We start from the raw sequence: 22,471 nt of genomic DNA, 5'->3' as shown, positions 1-22,471 counted from the left end.
CTCTTTGCAATTTTAATTTTTTTATTTGTTACATTCTCGTTCTCATATACAATAATTAAAAGAAAACTGAAGCAAAATGCGTGATCGACGAGAAAATATGTAACACTATTTGCAGTCGCATTTATTCTCGAGACGATTTCCTTTGATCGTAAGTGGTTAATGTGACCGTGAATCCTCGGTAGATTTTTTCTTCGTGATAAGTTTAATAGGCGAATTTGCATTTCTCTCTTTTTGCGCCGAATGCATCTTTCCTGTCCCTCTCCCTCCCGTGATGGTCGATCCGCGAGTTCAAAGAGAGCAGGGACCTACTTAATCGCCGTCTGCAACATCTGGAGTCTTTGATGTCGAGCCGCTTAGTAGAAACAATCTTCGCGACTGCATGAGCTGAATCTAGGTAGACTTTCTTCGGGATTGTCTCGCGCTTTCAATTCTACGTGCGTTTATTGATAAATACACGGATACGTACACTTATGCGTACTACTATCTGTGGACGTGACAATGATAGAAATGTAAGAAAAATTAACATAAAAACGAATCCGAACTTGCATATTTGTATTGAACGTAAAATTGTACATATGTTGAAAAAAAATAATAAATATTCCGTCTTGGAAATTTATCATTATATTTGTATAAAAAGAGAAAGAGGGGAGAGAAAGTCATTTATATTATAGTTTAGAGCCGCGAGAAAATTTTAAGTTTGTTATTATAAAGAAGAAAATATTGAATGCCATCTTATTTAGCATTTTACGAGCAATCGTACTTTACAACTTTTCGGGAATTACATAATAAGAACATTAAGGAATGTAGGAATTGCGAAATGAAATCTGAACGGGAATGAATTAATCAATCTCTCTCTCTTGAATGAGTAGCTAGTAAAGCCTATTACTCGGCCAGAGCGATGAATCGAATGTTGCGCAAACATTTATCGTGTTTATCGCGTTTCGATCGGGCCGCTCCTCTACCATTGATTGAGATGTCGACTTGTACAAGGATTTGTTTCTCTAATGAGGAATAGTTTCTGCGAGCGACGAGAGCTCCTTGCATCTTGCCCTTGAGTTATTGAACTCACACAGATGGTGCAGGATTTTACAAAAGCTCCTTTGTTTCTGAATCTTTGCACATGTTGTGCAACATGTGGCTCTAACAATTGACGAAAGATCGATTGTTTTGAAAGTTTTGGTACATATGTGCACTATGACATTGAAATTGACATGTGAAATGGTCCACATATTTACTATACATATGCATTATATTATATGAGATCAATAATTCTTTAAAATTGGAGATTGCAATTAATGTCTGTTGTAATCAATGCTAATTAATATTTTTTTTCAAAATGATAAGTTGCAGTACATGAAAAAATTTTTACCCTGTCTGTTTTAATTATTTGAAAATCTGACAATGAGAGCAACGTGAAAGCTTGTTGGCGGCTTATTTTAATCCGCCTTTTATGCGAGGTCAGAATAAGAAGCTTCGATGAGGAAAGAAAAAAAGACTCGGAACTCGATTTACCATAAAATATACCCGTGAGACACTTTGATCTTCGCTCGCATAAAGCGGCTTAAATCGTCGATAAATTAAAGTATATCAGCGATATATATCCCGATGTGTACGCTATCGTTAGCGATCCAAAGGAATAAGGATGAAGGGTTAGCCCGATTTAAAAATGAGTCCACGGTTCTCCTCCGAATCTCGCCTTTAGATATAACCGGTACCATCTGCGTGTAAAAATCAAATTTTTAATTTATAAATCTCTCTCTCAATACGTCAGTATTCATCATCCTCCGCTTTCCATAATATTTCCTTAATATTTATATAGTACCACTATATTTATATTTTAAGTGTTTTGTTTATTTATCTAATTAATGTATATTGAATCGCGCGCAATTGCAGATGTACCCGTGAAAGCATCAATTCGCAAGAGCGAAGAATCACTCAGTCGCGATCGTTGGTAACGACCGTTACTCTGCATTAAAGTACACGAATCGCATTTATGGTACGATAAAGATAACCTTGGCAGGACGTTAGGCACTTGTTATACGTACAGAACGTATACTATCACTGTCAATGATTCTCGGAATCGAGTGCCTGGATTTTACGAGCGACCCGGGGGGATCAAGGGTCGCCGGCGTTTGATTGCCGCCGAGAGAATTCGTCTGTCCGCGTGCTGCATGTCCGCGACTTAACGAGGTTGTGAAAATTCACGATAAAAATCTGGGGTCATCGGCACCGTTTTTTTGTTTATTCTATTTTCAAACAACTCGTGCTCAAGGATCTTACTCGTAACGACGTTCGTAACTGATAACCAATGTCGTTCGCCTATTGTAAACTAGACCACATATGACTCTGTGTGTGATAACGTAGGGAAATTTTTCTTCATTTCTTTTTCTCTCTACGTCGCATCGACGAGTAATTGTTCTACTTACGCGACTGATAATTGAATTTTGTGCAATCGACATGTCTCACGCTTTGTTGCCCCCGAAACCTTAATATCTTCTTAATTAATGATGCTTCTCCGATTATCTCGTTCTCGGAATATTGAATAATTTCATCACTTTTCAAATTTTTATGTTATGTTTGTTTCTATATTATTAGTAAAATATAATTCTTGAGAAGATAAAATTTTTTCATGTCGTGGAGCGAGATATAAAAAGAAGCTTATTCATCGCAGACATAATCGTACGATGTTGCTCTTATTGAAATAAAAACATGATGAGATTCGACGTGAATCTCATCATGTTTACGCGGATGGTGCGATATTTCAGAGTGAAAGAGATCGACACGTTTTAATGTACGTTGTGAAAAATTTAAATATAATAATGTCCAACATATTTTACGAGTTAGCGTTTTATCGACGATGCTTTCGACACTCTATGTAATTTTACGAGGCTACTCGCGGTTGAATACACATACACCAATATGTTGTAAAAATTTTCACGCGGTCGTATATCAAGTAATGCGGTAGCATCGCTGGCAAAGTCAAGTATGTACATAAAAAGTGGCCGTGCGATTATATTCACGCTATATCTTCTAGATACCACCAGTAAATAATTTATCCGGAATTTTTATACGATAGAGCGATAGAAAATATGCTAGAAAGAGAAAAAAGCGCCTACGCACGCAAACGCGATAACATCATATTTCGCGTGCATATCGAGAAAAAAGCGAAAGGACCGGTAAATTCACATAATTCGCTATCTCTCGCATTATTCATTACGTGTTAATTGAGTGCCGGCTGAGCACAATTGCAATGATAATTAGATAACATATGTAGTATATATAAAGTTTTCGACCGCGGTAAAGCGGGTTTACCTTTTGCATCGAGGCTGTTAAATACTGGCGGCAAAAAAGAAAAAAGAAAAACCGACCGAACGGAACGCTGGTATTTCCAGCCAGTTGACGTACGACGAATGTGGTTAGAAATTAGACCGAGCAAGGAATGTCTAGAAGTGTAAAAACGATGAAGCCCAAGGAGAGAGGGTGTAAGCGAGAGAAGGCGGTTCTCTCAAGGGGCGCCCTGAAAAACGTAGCTCGCGGCTGCGCGTCGAATATTAACAAGTATTAGCGCATAATTCCGTGCACCTCCTGTTATTAAATATAAGGGTTCTCGCCCACGACGGCTACGTGGACCACCCAAAAATCTTATGGTGATCCGCGACATCGCGATAATTTCCCTCACGGAGACGCGGTTTGGAGTTTGCCTCGCTCCGTACCTTCGGATTTGCATAATTTTCGCCCGCGCTTCGCGATCGATGCGATAAATCAGTACACGTCAAGATTTTGGGGAGAAAAGTCAGAGAGTTTGTAAGCGCGAAGTAGTTAAATAATATAATAATATAATATAAATAATTGCGTTTTGTGTGAATTTTTGTAATCGCTTGTAATGTAATGCGTAACAATTTCACTTCAAATAATATTATACGTGCATAGAATTATTATATTATAATTATTATATTATATTATAATTATTATATTATATTATTATACGTTAATAGAATCATTTATCTTATAGTGTAGCCTTGTGGCGATAATTATACAATGTTCCATAGCCGCCGATGAACGAGTTTCGAGCGCTTTCGTGCTTCTTTTTCTTTTTCTAATGTGCTCCCAAGAGAGTGTAACGTGCCCACGGCGTGTATATCCGATTGAATTAATATTCGTGCATCAGATAGGGCGCTGGAAGACAATACAGTGAGACTTGAGGCAAATCGATCATATTTTAGATAGCCGATCTCCGCGCTAAATAAATAAATAAATAAAGCAAATGATAAAACGACCACCCATCGAGCTAAAGGGCGGTTACATTGACATATTATGGGTACGTCCGGCAGATATTTCGTCCCGTTTGTATTGACAAAGTGTCCAATCTTCTTTCTGCATTAGAGTTATAATTCAAATGTGCAACAAGAAAATTTGAATTGCGATTAAATTATATTTTTTACCAACTTCATTTATATATGAAAAAAATGCCGATGTATATGAATTTAAAATGTCATCAATTACTTTTAAATATCTTTATATAATTAAACTCGATGATATTCTAATATTATGACATGTCGTGGAGTTAAAGCAAAATTTCAATATCTTTTATTGCAGATACATTATAATTGCGATAACGTCGACCAATTCTATTGTTTCCGTGTTACTACTTTTGAACGTAACAAAAATGCAGAACGAAGTGTCCTATAGGAGTCATGGCACGCCGATGTTGTGTGATCGCCATACAAAATGCAGTCTCGATCGTTCCGAGAAAGGAATCGAGCTGCTGCCAGGCTGTCTGCTACCGCGAGTCGGTGACATTAGACATGGACGGCCATAGACGAATCATGATCCCCATCGCAATGGATTAATGCTATTTATAGGAATGACTGTGCGCCCATCGGTTTAATCGATTACTCAACTTGTCGAGAATACAATGATTTATCGTAGATATTTCTTATCACCTATACGATTATATTATATTTAAGGACTGCGTTCTTTTATATTGTTCAGACATTATTCCGTAATAAATATTGAGAATTGTTAGATTATAAATATCTTGATAAATGGGTTAATTAAATCTGTAGATTGTATAAATGTATAAAACGTATAGATTCGTTAAAGCATAGTAATCAATTATATTAAAAATAGAAAGAGAAATTTTAATTGCGAATAATTAAATGATATTTTTAAATAACATTTGTAAAACAAATGCTGAATGCATGTCTTGAATATTTAAATAACTAAAATTGGTATCGATGTAATTATTATCAGCGCGATGTTAAAATTTCGATATCTTATAATAGAATAAATAACGATGATGACATCTCTCACATTCATAAACATCACAGATACTCATAATATTGTCACTTTTACAATGCAGAGGAGAGAGATTACGGCTTGTGCTTATTTTTATGATGCAATAAAAAGAGAAAAAAAAAATAAAAAATGAACGAAGCCGATAATATCTGCTTCCGTAATTAGTATTTTGCCTTTCACGTGAGACGTACTAATTGCCCGTGCATTTATTGCATCGGTATTTGCTAAAAGTCCGTTCAAGCAATAATTTCTTGGCCTTTTCAAGCTAAACGATTTATTAGCGCTCTGACCGCTTTCTCCATCAAACGATATTTATGCGATTACATTGAAATATCGCTTTATTCATACTAAGTGTAAATTCAATTCGATGGCATTTAATTCGATGATGGGAACGATCGAACGCCGAGATTATTTCAGTTGGTTCGACCCAAGTACGAGAGCTGGTCTTGCTTCGAAGACTTTAAGAATATTTTTATCGAGGTCGCGCTGCACACCGAAAATAAAGTTCTTTCTATCGCAGAAATTGGCAACGGCCCAAACGAAATTCTCAAGATGAAAGTATTCGAAAGAGTGCTATCCGTCTCGTGAGAGACGTCGACACGTCTCGCAGTCAAAACATTGTGAAATAAAGTTCCGACTGAAGCGTTTTATAAATAACGTCGTCATTATGTCGTAAGAATCTCATTGAAAATTCTTTGATGCGATTGTCACCTTGTGAAAAAAATATTGCTGCTGCTTAAGCCACTTGTTTTGCCAGCAATGCACAAATTTTAATCGCGGAATAAATCATTATATTAATCATTATATAATTATTATTTATTTTGCTGAAAGTATCATTAAATGTAGTCGATAAATACGTCTAAAATGAACTTTAAGCTAAAATTATTCGATGATGGCGAGAGATATTTCGCGCGGCTTGACATTTTTGATCCCTGATCATATCGAAATGTTCGTTGTAATTTATTTACGATCGTTGCATATATGCTGTAGAATAAATCTGATATCTCGCTAGTTGTTTAGATTGAAATTTGTACGAGAATGAATTCGATCGATTAATTTATCCGATATCGGCTTATCAGGGCGATAACATACAACCTGATAGGGATTTCTTCTAGGGATAATGCGTAAAAATGACGCGTGCAAAGAATGCCTCGTATGCATTAATAAAACATTCTCATGTTTTCCTTCAAACTATACGTCCAGTTGAGTGACGCGTCGTGTATGTGTGTATGAATATATACAAGGTTCACTTTATCCGAGAAATCCAAAGATTTCGGGAGAGCTGCCAAATTTATAACAGGCTTCCTATTAATGTAACATGATGGCCACATTAGTCGCATTCCTCGGACTGTTTAACTAATATCACTTTTTTATTTCGTAACGTATATACGATTCATATAAATCACAAAGCTAAACAAGATGCGTTGGATTCAATTAATTAACTCGATACTCTTTTACTGAGAAAAATTTCAACTTAAATTTATCGACGATTTTAGTTAAGCTAACAAAAATCTTGAATAAAAATCGATATCGAGTAAAAAAATCCAGTCGAAACAGTGAGTGGGTGTACATATGTTCCAGCGATGTGAAAAGGGATAAACAGCGACACATGATATCCAAGAGAAATCTGTCGGATACGCTTGTCACTCGGTTCTCTTTTACGATTCAGACAACGTGTCACCGAGTGAAACAACACGGCATATGGGGCGCGCAGCTTCGGTTCTCGTTAGAAGGAGGCAATGTTTCGTCGACCGATTTTATGAGGTGTTTACCGATTATTTAGAGCCCTCCTTGGGCGTTTCTGTGAAGATTTTCAGACGGCCGTTTGCACGATCGATTACAACACCATTGTTTGCTCGTGTATATATTGGCACTGACATTTTAGAAGCGATGAATCAACATGACCAGATTCTTCCCAAGCCATCCCCGCCGGTCGCTCTTTCATGGGTGGTCCACATGCCAGACTGCGGAACGACTTACGAGTACGTGACCAGTGAAACCGAGCCACTTTCAATGATTCACTCAATGATTCTCGTTCGTGGTGCCCGGCTGTCTCCAGCGGCGTTTCAACGACGGTTAATCGATTTACGGCGAATAAACGACGTGAACGTCAGTCAAGTCAACGAGTAATTCGGACTGTCACATGTGCTCGTTTCGATTTGGTGACTCGACTGAACGGGCAACATACTGAGAGAAACGTTAATGAAATATAGAAACCTTGCCTCTCCACAAAGATCCTTAGAAATTTTTTGAAAAATGTTGGCCCTCGAGTTATTCGAAACTTATGCGACGTAGGTCGTAGGTCGTATGCTGAAAAGGCATTTCGTATGCGATGTTGTCTGCGGCCAACATTCTCCGACCGGCAAAGTCCACTCGTACATCTTCAACCGTGATAAATCTCGATCCAAAATTCCAAGCGACTTATTTTTCTTTTTCCAAGTAACCTTTTTATCATGTTTTTCTTATCGTCTTTTCTCTAATATTCTCGGACAAGATTTTTTTAATTTTTTTGTATAATATATATGGCATTTTCTTCGCGCGCGACTCTCTTTCGGAATAATAAGCATTTATAAAATGATTCAAGCAGTCTTTGATATCGCTCATCTGTGAATAATCCGATAAATTTTATTTGCGAAGAGTAAATGAAATTAAATCGCAAGCGATCATCCAGAAGAATTGCTTAACGTTACGCATAGTTGTTGGCTACTAAACGGGGAGAAGGTGCAACGCCTGTATGACATCATCTTGCATTCACGCCTAGGAGAACGCGGCGTTAGACACTCCTTAGAAAGTCTTGAGGGTAAACAAACGTCGGGAAATTTATTTATTCGCATTCACTCAGCCCCGTTAAGAACGATAAATCTTTTGTACCCTTGTTGCACGCGTCAAATGATAAGTCCGGCAAGAAAAACCGCACTCAACGCTGAAAGATTAAGCGAGTGTTAAGCGAATTCGGAGATAGTGTTTCTATCCTAGAGCGCTTATAAAGTCATCCATCATACCGACATAATTCATTTATCATCTTCATCTTTGACCGCGACATGTTTATTCTTACTAAATTATAAAAGCTGCGTAAGGCAAATGTTGTTTATAGAAAGCTTCCTGCAAACATAATCAACCTTTATTGTTAGATATCTGATGATTATCTAAATGCACAAAAATATCAAAGTATATTCATTAAATGTGCAATCTTTGTTGCACACAAAAAAAGTTTTTATATAAGTTTTCTATAAGGCGAAAGTTAGAGCAATAATTTATGCGCGTCATATTAAATAGAATAACGACCTCCGATAAATAATCCTCGACAACTGTTCGATCAAATGGATTTAGATCGTCATCACATCGATGCGAAGTAAATGAACCGTGCAGTGTATCAATGGTGTGCAATCATCACATTTCAGACACATTTTGAATGGTGACTGTCGATAATTAATTGCGAATGCATTCATAATGTATTCATAGAGAGTATTCATACATTTTATAACGATTTGCATGTCATGTTTTCTTATAAGGAGGAACTGCACGGATTAGCTGTATCAAAAGTTAATAAATCTAATACATTTTGAGATTAATAAATTTCACATTGCGCAAAGCACTTTTATCTCTTAAAATATCAAATCAATTATTAATTTTAGCCAGCTAAAGCGCGGATTTAAGATATATTTTTAAGATATATTTAAGTATATTTTTTACACAATATTAGAAAATGTATCCGGCGAGAAACTACATTCGGTCAGCTCTAGAAACTGTTCTTCGCGGGTCACAAACCGTGCACGCTAACGACTCGCCTTGGGCACGGTTTCATCTTCCAAGTAAAATCCACCCTCTTGGTAGACCCGTTACCTGCTATGCTAATTAGCCAGTAATGGGTTCAACAAAATCATCGTTATTACCTGGAACGATGGATCAACCCACGAGTTATTAGCAACAATATAACGGTTGTCTTTGCAGAATCGCATTGCGCGAAGTACCGTATAAGAAAAAAAATCAAATATTATATATGTTAAACATCAAGTGGCGGACTGTCAAGGTTTCAGTTTTGCGCCAGAAAACAGGATGGGGCGGATCCGATTTAATCACCTTATTTCGGGCTCCAAAATATGCGGATTCGATCTCGCGTGTAGAAGCAGGCGTACACGAGGGAGAAACGTAAAAGAAAGAGAGAGAGAGACGTGGAAACAACGGCTGGGCAGTGTCGCGGTGAGATAAAAATAGTTGACCCGCATGAAAATGATCGTCCAGAGAATCTTCATTTAACCCGCACTGTGTGCGTGTCAGGCTGTCGCGACGGTAATCAGATCTGTTATAATAATTTTGCGCAATGCGTCTCGACACGGCATTGTCGACGCGCGTGCGCTCCGCGTCATCGGATGAATATTAATATTCGGGCTCGGTGTGTCTCGCATGGAACGGATCACCTTGTCGCACTCGCGCGTTCCTAGATCGCGCAATTAAAACGACGGTGAGCGAATTATGCAAACTTATTTGCGACTCGATCTACGTGGTTGAAAAATATGCGGAAAGTCAAGAACATTAGTCGTAGTAGAGCGGTTCTCCCAGAAAGCAACGTGTAATATAGGAATAATATGTTCTCCAAAAAGAGTCAGCCGCGATATTAAGGAAATTAGAGAGCGGCGGTGACTCACACAACTGCAATTCTTGTGCCGTTTGCACTCGAGATATTTTATGGCGATGTCATGCCTAGGACTTGTGATTATACGCAGAACGCATCCGCGTTGCGAATTAAAAAACGTCCGGTGTAATTGCACGACGCCGCATAGGAGAATCGCGAACCGTTTTCCTTCGTTACTGCGTATGTCCGAGTTACTAGGTACATAATTTACGGACACCCCCTATCGCGGAGGAACAAGCAATTAGCAAGAGTTAATCGTGCCGCTCATCATCATCGATGCTATCATTTGATCTCGAGCAGCTCCGCAATCATTTGAGATTTTTTTGCCGTTTCTTGCTTTTTATGAACTTCCTTGCGTTGCGGCTCCTGTGGAGTTAAGTATCGGTAGAAAGCATAATCGATGAGGAATCGAGGTGTGCAGCAATTCATAAATCGTAATTTATCATCGCGATACATTATGCTTATATTCCAATTACTTCTCACGTCTTCATTCAAAAGAGAGAAACTTAGCTCCGATGCAAACTATATTACAAAGTACATTTATTGGTATTACATGTATACATAAATATTTGTAAATTTCTTTCCCACTTTTTAATTTAATATACGTTTTTATCTTGTATGTATATTAAATTAAAAAATAGAAAATAAATTAAAAAATATATAAATATAAAAATATAAAAATATTTAAAAATATATATATTTAATAAATTTAATTAATTTAAAAATATATAAATATAATAAAATATATAAAATATATAAATATAATAAAAATATATAAAATATACAAATATTTATATATGTAATAGCGATAAATGTATTTTGTAAGACAAAGTATAAGGGATAATAAACCTGTTTCTAAAAAATGTTATCCCAGTGGCACATGCATAGAGAAAGGGATTTCGTCAAAAATACCGTTAGATGAACATAAATATACATTAGGTTCTTTCGACATGACAGGGTAAGAGTAAGGCCGCGCATCGTTCTATTGTTAAATAAATGATGCTACGCGCGTATAATACATCTCGTTCGCGTGTCGTTTTAACTGTAAGACAATGTCGAGCGATGCATAGATAACAAGCAGCACCGTTATCTGCGCGATGTCCTCTTCGACTGTGCCTCTTCGGGACGACTTTTACACTTGTGGACCAGTTTCCAGCTGGTGATGCGTAAGTCATTAGCGAGCTGCGTAAGAACGCGTTGGATAATTGAATGTATGTTCGAGTTCCATCAAATACATTTGAGCTCTATTGTCAATATTAGTATGCTTTAAATTGAATATTGCGTTCTTAAATCGGTGAAAATAAAGGCTTCTCTCTCTCGAAGAAGAAGAAAGTTTGATCTTGGAAGCGGTTGATCTTTTCACGACATGCTTTCTTCTAATGCGACTGTCAACATGATCGATCATGCGACCTCCTTCGCGTTGATGCTCGGCGGTTGTTATTAAGCTATTACATTTTTAATCGTAAATTTTCTACATGCTTTACATTTCGTGTTACTAAACCAGTTTCGAATTAGCGGTTAAACCGGCCGGACGCGCTCGACCGACTCTGGAAGATGTAATTTATTGACATTTGTCGCACAGATGTCGGCGATGCGTGCGCGTAGACATCGAGTGCAAATCCCTGCTGCATAATCGATTATGGTTGACTTATCGACACATAGTACTCTTTAATGCTTAAGTGGTATTGTTACATGGCACTATAACACCATGAGCATACAACAAATATGGAATACGCTTGATAATTTTTCTCCTCGCGGTCCTCGCTATTCCAAGAATGTTGACAGATCATTCGCTCCGCTTAATTCGTTATTTAGGTGAGGATTGCGATTTGGCGCATTTAATTTTTTCATTTTTATTTGCATTGATCATGTCTTGTATGCGAGTCTGCAACTGCGATAGCGCACGTTCTTTCGAGAATGTCTTTAAGTCTGGGATAAGTAACGGGAGATCAGATACACCCGCGTGCACGCGGCGCATAAATTATTTGTCCGATCGCGTCACGCCTGATCATGCTTGAACACGCTTTCGGTGAAAGAAGGAAAACGTTATTAACGGTCCGTTTGATTTATTCTCTTCATTAGTATACAACAAATATGGAATATGTATGATTTCTCTCCTCGTGAAATGTTGCCTTATTGTGTCGCTGAATATTTTTGACACTTATCGTTTCTATATTTATATCTATTGCCTGGTTGCCGTTGAGTTGAAACACGTGGAGTCTCCAACAAGGTGTTAATAAAGTATTAAAGTTTGCGTCGCGACAGAGAAAACGCAAAGATGGTAATTAAGATAATTAACTGGTGATAAGACGTATTGTCACAGGTACTTTTTAATTGCCACTTCCTTCAATAATCGACATTTACGAGTCTATTATGGTAATTAATGTCACTAGGATATCCCGCGAAAACTAATCTTCGCGGTTAATACCCAAGAGCCTCTTCGTGTATCTCAAATATCTCTCCTTTTTCGATTTTTCTCGCCATTAGATGAAAATGTCGAAAGAGAACTCGGGATACTTTCCTTTCTTTCTTCAGATTGATTTGTAGTTGTTTGCGCAAACGTGGTGGTCGTCATCAAGCGAAGTCTTAAACTTCGCGACAACGGATTGTCCGGCATTTTCTATTAACCGCGAGTCGCAAAGTTTCCAGAATCGAGGGCAGAGATATGAAAGACGTTACGTCATGATGAGATAAATCATCCATAACGATTCGGCGGTGTATTTACGATACTACTAATGAGATTTTGCGTTGGGAATGTATCTTTCTTTGCTTTTTCTTCTATTGCATTAGAGAGTTTAGCGTTACGAAATATCTCGAACATCAAGCTTGCTCGGAGAAAGCGCGCGTACATCAATTTTCTTCGTAGGGGACCAGGAAACACCAGTCATCTTTGACCTTTACACACTTTATTTTATCACACACGCCGTAATTTAACCATGACCGCATTTAAATGCGGCAATTATTGTGAAAGGAGTAGCAGTGTTTCGATTCTACACAAGTTTCTATTCAATATCTTGTACTTGACGACACTTGGGTCGATAGGTTCCCGTATCGCGTTATTGTACTCCGTAAGTATTCGACTGCCTACGAGATTCTAGTTGTATTCAGAGAGCCACTTGACCACCACCTTTGTGTAAATACCGGCTGCCACCGTCGCGCTTGAAAACGCAAGGCCTCATTGAGTCGCGGCCTTAACCCGTTGATACAAACGGGTGATTTTCAACGACTCGGAGATATTCTGTGACTAATCGTGAGCGTGAAGCCGTGACGCAACAAAAGACGCTTTTAGAGTCACGCCGCTCGTTGAAACGTCACGGTGACAAAATGCTCAACCAAGATTTCATAGGTTACATCTCCATTCTAGACGGGCGACAGACCTGGCCTAATTGGTCATTCGCCATTAGTTAAGAAGTAATATCGAGAATAGTAATATTGAGAATTTGTTATGCCAGCTTATCTTCGCGTTGCGCCTTGATTGACGAACAAAAGCAAAAAGGCTGAAGGCTGAAGACCACTGAAAGGCTCAATTCAACGACTATTTTTTGTATTCTGAGTTATCAAATTTTTCACAAAATAATTGTTTTCCAACATTACTCATTATATCGCTGAATATGTTATACAATTGTAAGACCAATTACGACAAGACGATAATAACGATGCAATTTTTGTTACAGGAGAAGCCGTTGAGAGCGACAATCATGCTCAACCTTCATTCGTAAAGAGATTGGAAAGTGATTAGAGCGATTCACGTGGGACCCACCTCTGAGAAAAGTAGCAGAGAAGGACAACGAGGCCGGAGGTAATTAGCTCTGCACCGCTAATGGAAGCACACTTCCCGCAAGCATTTGTTCCGTTCTTGGACGCCCGTATCAGGCGATACGAGACGTATCATATCCACGACTCGATCATCGTTTCGCCCAAGAGCTGTTTCCTGCGAGGTAAGTGTGATGACAGCGTGCTTCGCTTCCTCTCGGAGACTTCCTCCCGGTCGCAGCCCCATCCAGACAAATAAACAGAATATCCTCGCAACGTTCGCGCTTGTGTGCTCGTTCAAGCCAGACGCGCGAGCGTCTCAGGGACCGGTTTCTAAAATGGGATTTAACCCTTTCTCGATCGGATATCGTCTCACGGATTAGGAGGGGACGTGTGACAAATTCCTCATATATTACTCCGATTTATCGTCGACTCCGCGATCGGAAAATCTGCGCAAAGTGTTCCTCGGAGATCGCCGATGGTGAAATTCTAACTAGCTTAGCCGCGAAAAGCCTCGTATCTTAGCAAACTGACAAATTGTGTCGATGCTTTAATGCCAACGAGCTTCGCCACCCACGTATAAACACTCGTTCGAGGCTCTCTCTCCTTCTCCCTCGGACTCTAGAAGCTTTCTCGTCAAGAATTCGCATTTGTATATCGCTAGATCGTTCGATATTATATTGCGCGTGAATGCCCGGGGTCGCAAGTATGCGCCCGAGAAGACGCGTCTCTTTCGCGCCAAAATAGCAACGACTGAAGATAGACGACTCACGCGCGCCGGTGTCTAGCTGGCGAATGTAAACCGCGTTGGAGTCTGTGCCGCGAGCGGGTCGTTGCTCTTCTGGACAGGTTCGAATAGAGCCTACATCCGTGATTCCGTTTTAGAATGACCCGCGATAACTGAGATGCCGCGATCTTTTTTTTTTCGTTGATGTATAATACATCAAGCTTTTGTTCGTATCAGTCGGTTTTCAACAATGCATAATTGCAGTAGTTTATCTTTGCTGCACCTCTCGTCGATTTCGCGCGATAATATATATAATAGGTACACCGGTAAGATAAATAATGAAAGAGGTGATTAAAATCGTTATAAACTTTCTACATTAATTTTGCCGCGCGGTTTATCCGTGACATAAATGTCACCGTAAACGAATCACCACTCGAAATACGCGTCATTATCTGGTAGTATATATCCGCGAAAACACGAATTTTTACTTATGCAAATTCAACATAATCGAAAGTGTTATCTTAATGTGTGTACTTAAGATTAGAACAGAGTGTACGCGAAATGAAATTCAAATGCTACTCTTTACACGAGTGCCACTCTGTAGTTGTAATGATCGATCGCTTATTTGTACATATTTTTATCGTTCCATGTAGTTCCATGCAGCGTTTCAAATGTAAGCGAATGGCAATTGAATTATGCGCGCATATATGACTTGGCGAAACTAACTCCTGCCGCCTTCAAATCACTTATAAGAAACGATCGATGAAGACCGACAAATTCGCCTTACCATGCCATTAATATAATTCACGCGGCAAGATAAACGTCTAATAATATTGCGAAATCATTACTTTGTATGCGTACTGACGCGTTGCCAATGAGTGACCTCGATGACGTCGAGGTTGTATCATTTATAAATATGGGAAAACCAACTCGGTAATGTTCGCGGTTCGCGACACCAGATAAAATGTTAATGATGCATCGCATTCAAACGAGTTTCATTCCGTTCAATTTGCATGTATCGATTATGATGTCTCTAATGCAATCTTGCAATGTTTGTGATTTTATACGAAATAAATCTCGAGATTGAGATTTATCCGGATATCGAACGGGAGAAAGAAATGTCGTCTTCGCTCGCGATAGCCGTTGAAATGTCAAAGTTATCGCATGTTATTAAAATGCTAATGCCAAGAGCGACGGTCACAAAAATTTGCAAGAAATTGCCGGTTAGGCGTGGTAGCCTTTACATGGCAGCGAAAAAATGCGAGAGAGGACGATCGAGATTAGCGGATCGCCATCCATATTTCTGCGAGAGGAAGCCGACACGGTGCAATAATTAACGTAACAACGTCCTAACCATAGCATCGCTATAATTCCCATGCGCATTTGGCGGCTATAAATTGGATCACATGGTTTCCTATTTTCTATGCACGTAGTCTCGCACGTGCAATCGAGTCGCTCCACCGAGCAGGCGGCCATTTTTTCGGTAGTACCGGTATCGCTGATATAGCCTTGCCCTCTCTTACTCAGATACTATACTATTATCGTCGCGCGAATGATAGTCCTTTATTGTGATAAGTACAAACTTAGCTATGCGAGGAAAGACGGTGATCGTTAAAACAGAAGGTTACCCTCCCATTTGCCAGCGTGTGTGTATGTATATGTGATATCTTATTTGTGAGGATAAAGAATATATTTTGATACGGCTAATCATTCCTCGCGCGTTACCCACATATCAAGATTATTATGAACTTTTTCTGCTAATAAGATGCATGTTTCGTCATAACTATAATCGCGCCGAAAGAGAGACGAAAATACAAATGCGCACCGACAGTGCGGATCATTTTGCGCTGTGCTAGACATAATTGAATGGTAATACTCTTCCGAGAAGTACGTAACGTTATAGCAATGCATGCTCGCGCATTAACGCGCGCACGCACGTACGCACGTACACGTCTATGATAAACTCGGCTCAATTTGGATCATTTTGCACGTGAGCTTTTGCTCAAGATCCCATTTGGACTTGTTTCTGCGAAAATTGTTGCATATTGTTTAAAAATCACGCTCGCTATTCGTATAAATCTCTCGTCATATTTTTAATCAAAGAATAATTTCAAATAACACACACACACACACACACACACACACACACACACACACATATATATATATATATATATATATATATATATATTATTCACAAAATAATTACTGTTTAATCATATTTAATTAAATAATGAGAAGTTTAAAATTCAATATATAAAATGCAAATTGGTACATCCATTTCATAAAAAATATTTCAATCTATATGGGATATTAATTATTTGAATCATCATATCAAATATTTATTGTTTTCAATATTTTTAGATAAATTTTTAATGACTTCTGAGATAATCGGGGAAAACATTGAAAAAACGCAAATACTTGCTAAATCTTGCCCATCATCTTAGTATTATTATATCATTACGCGTATCCTTTAGCAATGTGTTAGCGTCATTTAAATTCAGATAGAGATCAATCATTTTAATTAGCATGTCTCCGTTTAGCATGCTATATAATGATCGTAGCGAACATTACGATGATTATACGTAGTACCGATAATACTCTCCATTCATAAGCAAATCAGTAGATGATAATTACACGATGAATCAGTAATAACCGCGGATATAATAAATCTTAGTTGACATGTCGTCGATGATTTTTAAGATGCTAAAATGAGTGTTTTGAACGACGAGCAAAATTATATGTCGTGTGAACGAAAATATATCACAAGAAGATAATAAATTATCGCAACTGTTCTCGTACAGCTTCAATTGAAATCTTCGTCATGTAAGAGTTCCGTCGATTTTTCATATTCTTCTGTCATGTTCGTGTAAGAATTACTAGCCAATCGTTAATTGAATATAATCATTATTTCGTCACGTCGATATTTTACTTACGATGCATGGCAATGACTTCCTTATACATGTTGGGTGTGCCTCGATCATTTTATCATAATTTTTTACTTGCTCTAACGAACCTAAGAATATTAATATCATGCAATTAAAATAGCATTATTCAATCAACGATTCTACATACGTTTACAATAATTCATTGATTATTGATTAAATATGTGATTATATAAGAATTTATACATGGCTGCACAAAAGAAATTAATGACAATTTATGGTGAGTGTTCGCTATTTAGATTGGAATTAAATTACACGACAGAAGAATGTCGCCGAGTATTGCACGATGACTAATCTATCATATAAATCAACGATATGTACTTTAATGTAACTGGGTAAATCCGAGATGAAACGCGAACGCTTAGAGACTCGCGCAAAATTATTACGACAACTATTATTTGCATAAAATGACATGTAAATTCCGCTCGGAGATACGTGAAAACTGGACGATGTCAAGAGTTTATCCGCACCGTAAATCTGGATGATCACCGAAGCGATATTCTCGTCGCGAGGGAATGCTTGCATCGCGACGAGCTTGTGTTGTGTGTGATTTCCATTTACCATTAAATCATCTTAATAATCATTATAGATTGTCTTACTGTGTAGCTAGTATGAGCAATTATTGAAAATAACATGAGCAACGTACTATACGATGTCGATAATAGACCAAAAAAAAATGTAAAAAGCGGGCACAGGTAATGAGAGCAACTTTACAAGAAATGTGAAGCATGAGGTAATATCGTAAAGATTGCAAGATATTAGAAATATCGTGCGTTGACTTTTTTTGTTCGTTGTCACTAATAATAATTCTGTTGCGAAGTGGCTTACGCGAACGGAGAGATAGACACATTACCATGTGTAAGACGAGAAAATTAATTTCACGCCGCATTACGCGCTGTCGGGAAAAATGCATTTCATTTGGCAACTGTCGCTCGATAAATATCGCAGAATGCCATTCTTCTTGAATTAGCGCACATATATTTTTCATCCACGTCTCTCACATCGAGAGAAAAGCGATTATCGCTTATCGCGGTAGTCACTTCTATGCAACATTTGCACAGGATTTCATTTCCATAACGAGGGCGCGAGACCCATTCGCGAGCGCATTCGAGTGCGTATTTATGGACGTTACGAGCGCGTGGGAAGAACAAGACGTCATCCGCGAAGATGAGCGTCCGTCTGATTGTCATGTAACAAGCAAATTTAAATCTGCAGGACTGCGCGCGATGTTTAGATGTATCGGGTTTCACGCACACAATTTCTCGCTTGCATTTTAATTGAGCACAACAATGATCGAGACGCGCTCCGTCATCTGCGATGCGTCGTTATTTCTCCGCGAGTCACACGTGAAGATCGCATAAGGATTCTGAGAGTAATTCAATGTGAATCCTACGCTCGCGATAATTGCAATTTTACTGGCTCCATATGGGAGTACAGGATCTATTATATATTTCGGTCTCATTTAATGATCTAAATATCTCTTGATATTTCTAATTTTATCATTTAAAATTTTTATGAAAATAAAAAATCAAATGTTAAATGATTTGTGTTAATAATTAAGCTCTTTGAGACGACTCATAAAACGAAATTTTTATGAAATTTTAATTACTATCCAGGAGGATCAGCGAAGAGAGTCATTTGCGATCACAGTATCGCTAGGAGCGATTAAGAAATAATGGGTTGTCGCTTCTTCTTCGCGAGGGATTCGTCAAGTTCAGTCGCGATGAGGTCACACATTCTGCTTTTTGCGCAACTCTTCAATACAGATCGGCTCGCGTGAAAAAAGAAACGGGAAAAAACGCGCGTGCCTTTGCGCGCGCCGCTTAATTACCTCCTTGCAGCGTTTATGGCCGGTTAATAGTCTTGTCGCGCGCGTTTTCCTCGCGGCGATCCTAAGCCTTTTATGTTACCGTGCGGGAATTCAATTCTTTCCGTTGTGAAAGCTCGGAGGAAGCCGGCAACCTTCCATCGGCCGAGTCCCCGTCTCGTATTTTACGCGATCATCGTGACCGGCGCGTTCAATTATCCTTTGGAAAGGAGCAGGACGATGCGCTCGATTTACGTGCTGAGCCGTCACGAGATGGACGAAAGTTACGCCGCAAAATCCCCTTGAATCGCGAGCGATGCAATTATGTAGCGAGAGCATCGTACAAAAATGAATGAATCGTATAAAAATAAATTCGATAAATTAATTGAAGAAAATTAATTTCGTAAAAAATGCGACCTGTAATTTATTCTTCGTATAAATCATCAATTAATATATTAATCGATACGTAATCCCGGAAGTCAAATCAATCGTCCGCGATGACCGATGTGTTATATGCAAGGTGATTCTGTTGTTTAAATAACATGTACGTTTACATATATTATAATAAACTTCTCATTATATCAAGAGATCTGTCGAGATACACGTGCGTTTTATAGCAGAATATAATTATCGACCACCGATTGACGCCTACACGAAACATATCCTGCAGAGAAGACAAAAATATGAAGATGAATAGATGCACTTTTTATATAATAAATTGTTTTTATTCTCTATTACGTAATGATTTAGTCATTAAATTGCTGCAATGTCAGCAGCCACGTTTAGAATATGGTTAATAATAACTACCGATAACGAGATTGTGTTGAAATATGTAATTATTAAATACAAAAGAAATGATCTAATTTTGTTCATGAGCAATAAGAAGCTTTAGATATAGATCGCCTAGAGATAAAATTATGTTATTTACCGCAATCGAGAAGTGACCGCAGCGGATACTATTAACGGAATGATTCATTAGGTCGCAAGCTATACTTAACTCCTCGGACAATTAGTTGACGGAAGGAACGCGAGCGCAGCAGTAAACAAGGAGTCGATTGTCGCGAAGTTGTGGTCACCCATTTCATCTACGTAATGTAAAGCCTGAGCAGTTTGGTACATAGTTGGAACTATAATCATTAATTAAACGTGAGAGCACATAATGTATAGGTATCGTAAAGTAGATGTAAGGTATACGCAGAGTAAACGTTGCCGGAACATTTAGAGTAAACATATGTCGGACCTACCTACGAGTGAAAGAAGCACGTGTTTTCTCAAAAGGCTTGTCGCGTGCGAGATCGAAAGGCGGTCCGGCGACTTTATTCACTTGGCACGACAACTCGCATCCCTGGCATTCACTTGCATCACGAGTTGTATCAAGGAAAAAAAGGCGCATATTCTTAAAATATTATATTTTGTAATAGGAAAGAGGTAGTGGAAAAAACGAAAGCTCTGAAACTTTCGCAACTTCGTCACAAAACTTGTTTACCTTTGTTTCTATTATATCAAATGTCAGAATTCTTTTTGAAAGATCAAGAATTTTTTGAGAAAGAGTAAAAATATTTCTATCGGTGATATCGAAACTAGAATACTATATAATTGCACAAAATTGCTTACCTCGCGTTACAATAAATTTTAAGACAAGCGTGAAGGAATTCGAATAATCTTTCCTTGGTATGGCAATAAATCGCTAATGATACCGATAAACGATTGATAAATGGAACGTGTAAAAGCGTAATACGAATCCGCGATATATGTGATCAAGTTGATTACATGTTAATTAAGCTTGCCACCTGGCGTAACGTCGAAAGGCGAAGCGGCATTACGAAAATTCCTACGCTTTTCGATGCGCGACCGAGATGTGATGTATTAATTATTTACATATCGCCTAGGCGTGACGGTAATGATACGTTAATCAGGATTTTCGATAAGCCACCCGATCAATCAACTTGAAACCGACTTGACAACTTGACGTCCGCGATCTCAGACGTCGATGTGTTATCCGTATTTAAAGTAACGTTCACTTTTCTCGATGCAAATATGTAACGCGACATAATAATTATCGATCATTTGCATGAATTTTAAATCCGGTTAATAGAATATAACAATTTTCTACATGTGTTTAAGGTGGCTTAAAACATTGTTAATGCTTAATCGGTAAAGAAAAAAAATCGAATACACGCGAGGGGATTATTTATGGATGTCGCGTATCTCTCGACACATTGTGTCTCAAGTCTAATATAGGTACACTTCGCTATGCCTGCGGGATATTTGCGTTAATGCTTATTTGACCATGCAAATTCTCGGCTGGATATATTAATTATTCAGTTGGAACGAAGCGTAGGCTTGCCGCGCAAGCAATCAACAACTCGCACATTCGACATGTATGTTAATCGATTCTCGTGAGTGCGGTTAAAAGATTTTTAAAGAGAATCGTTTCGCTCGCGTTACAGAATAGAAGCCACATTTGATCTAAATGTATTGCAAAAAAAATTCATAGTCTCAACGCACACAATAAATTTATTCAACGCCGCAGGACGAGATCTAATCACTTGACAATGTTATCGATATGACATTATATTTGAGCGTACACTTGGGTAGATCTATGATATCGAGTCAACGACATTTACCGTTTGGCCGAATCATATTATAATTATTTAGATCGTTCGCATTAAAAACGACAAGGGATTAATCAAGCCGAGCGCAAGTTACGATGAAACGCGCGCAAAGTTGCATTTTAGAAATAAATTGGCTCATACATATATTGTACTATCCGGAATAATTACCGACCGGTGTGCGCGTGTGCGTGTGTTCGTGTGCGTGTGTGCGAGCGGAATAAATCATACTTTACGACGCTGCAGCAAACCGGGATCGCGGCGACGCGTACGCGTTTTCGCGCGGCGGCTTATTATTAAACGTAGCGTAAAACGCTTTTCCGCAACAACGAGCAGCGCGCGCTGTAAATTAAGCGCTGGCGACGTCTCTTTCATCCGCGAATGACGGTCGACAATATTAACGTGGATTTTTCGCCGGTTATATTGTTTGAAAATAAATAAATTAAAAAATAATTTTTTCATGGTACATATAATCATGTGTATCATATATATTTTCTCTTTAAAACATTTACTGAAGACATTTTTCTAACTGCACATCTAATAGAGATAATTTAATTATAAAATTAAATATTTTACTTTATATACATCCTTTTTCTTCTTCTTATCAAAATTTAAAATAATTTCAGATATATAATTATTATTTGCTGCGTTTGTCCCTGTCAGCGTCAGTTCTTCGATGTTGTGAAAATAAATCCA

At 38.2% G+C, this 22,471-nt stretch overlaps 1 protein-coding gene and 1 long non-coding RNA gene across 5 annotated transcripts in view; one reads left to right on the top strand and one right to left on the bottom strand.

The window, feature by feature from the left end:
• LOC145963899 (uncharacterized) overlaps positions 1-22,471 on the top strand; it is an 88,044-nt gene that overhangs the window by 46,695 nt on the left and 18,878 nt on the right. For 2 of the 3 annotated variants that reach the window (XR_014436296.1, XR_014436295.1), the window contains one exon: positions 13,606-14,719. This is a non-coding gene — a long non-coding RNA (uncharacterized LOC145963899). Of the gene's footprint in view, positions 1-13,605; positions 14,720-22,471 lie in introns of those variants that run through there. The other variant, XR_014436294.1, reaches the window with a different exon arrangement.
• Positions 1-22,471, bottom strand: part of LOC145963890 (uncharacterized) — an 82,053-nt gene that overhangs the window by 45,726 nt on the left and 13,856 nt on the right. The gene's annotated exons all lie outside the window — the stretch shown is intronic.

This window comes from Camponotus vicinus, unplaced genomic scaffold (assembly GCF_025532165.1).
Source record: "Camponotus vicinus isolate PSW18456_S1 unplaced genomic scaffold, iyCamVici1.0 SCAF_13, whole genome shotgun sequence".
Lineage (NCBI taxonomy): Eukaryota > Metazoa > Arthropoda > Insecta > Hymenoptera > Formicidae > Camponotus > Camponotus vicinus.
This window is presented reverse-complemented; position numbering and strand designations above follow the sequence as displayed.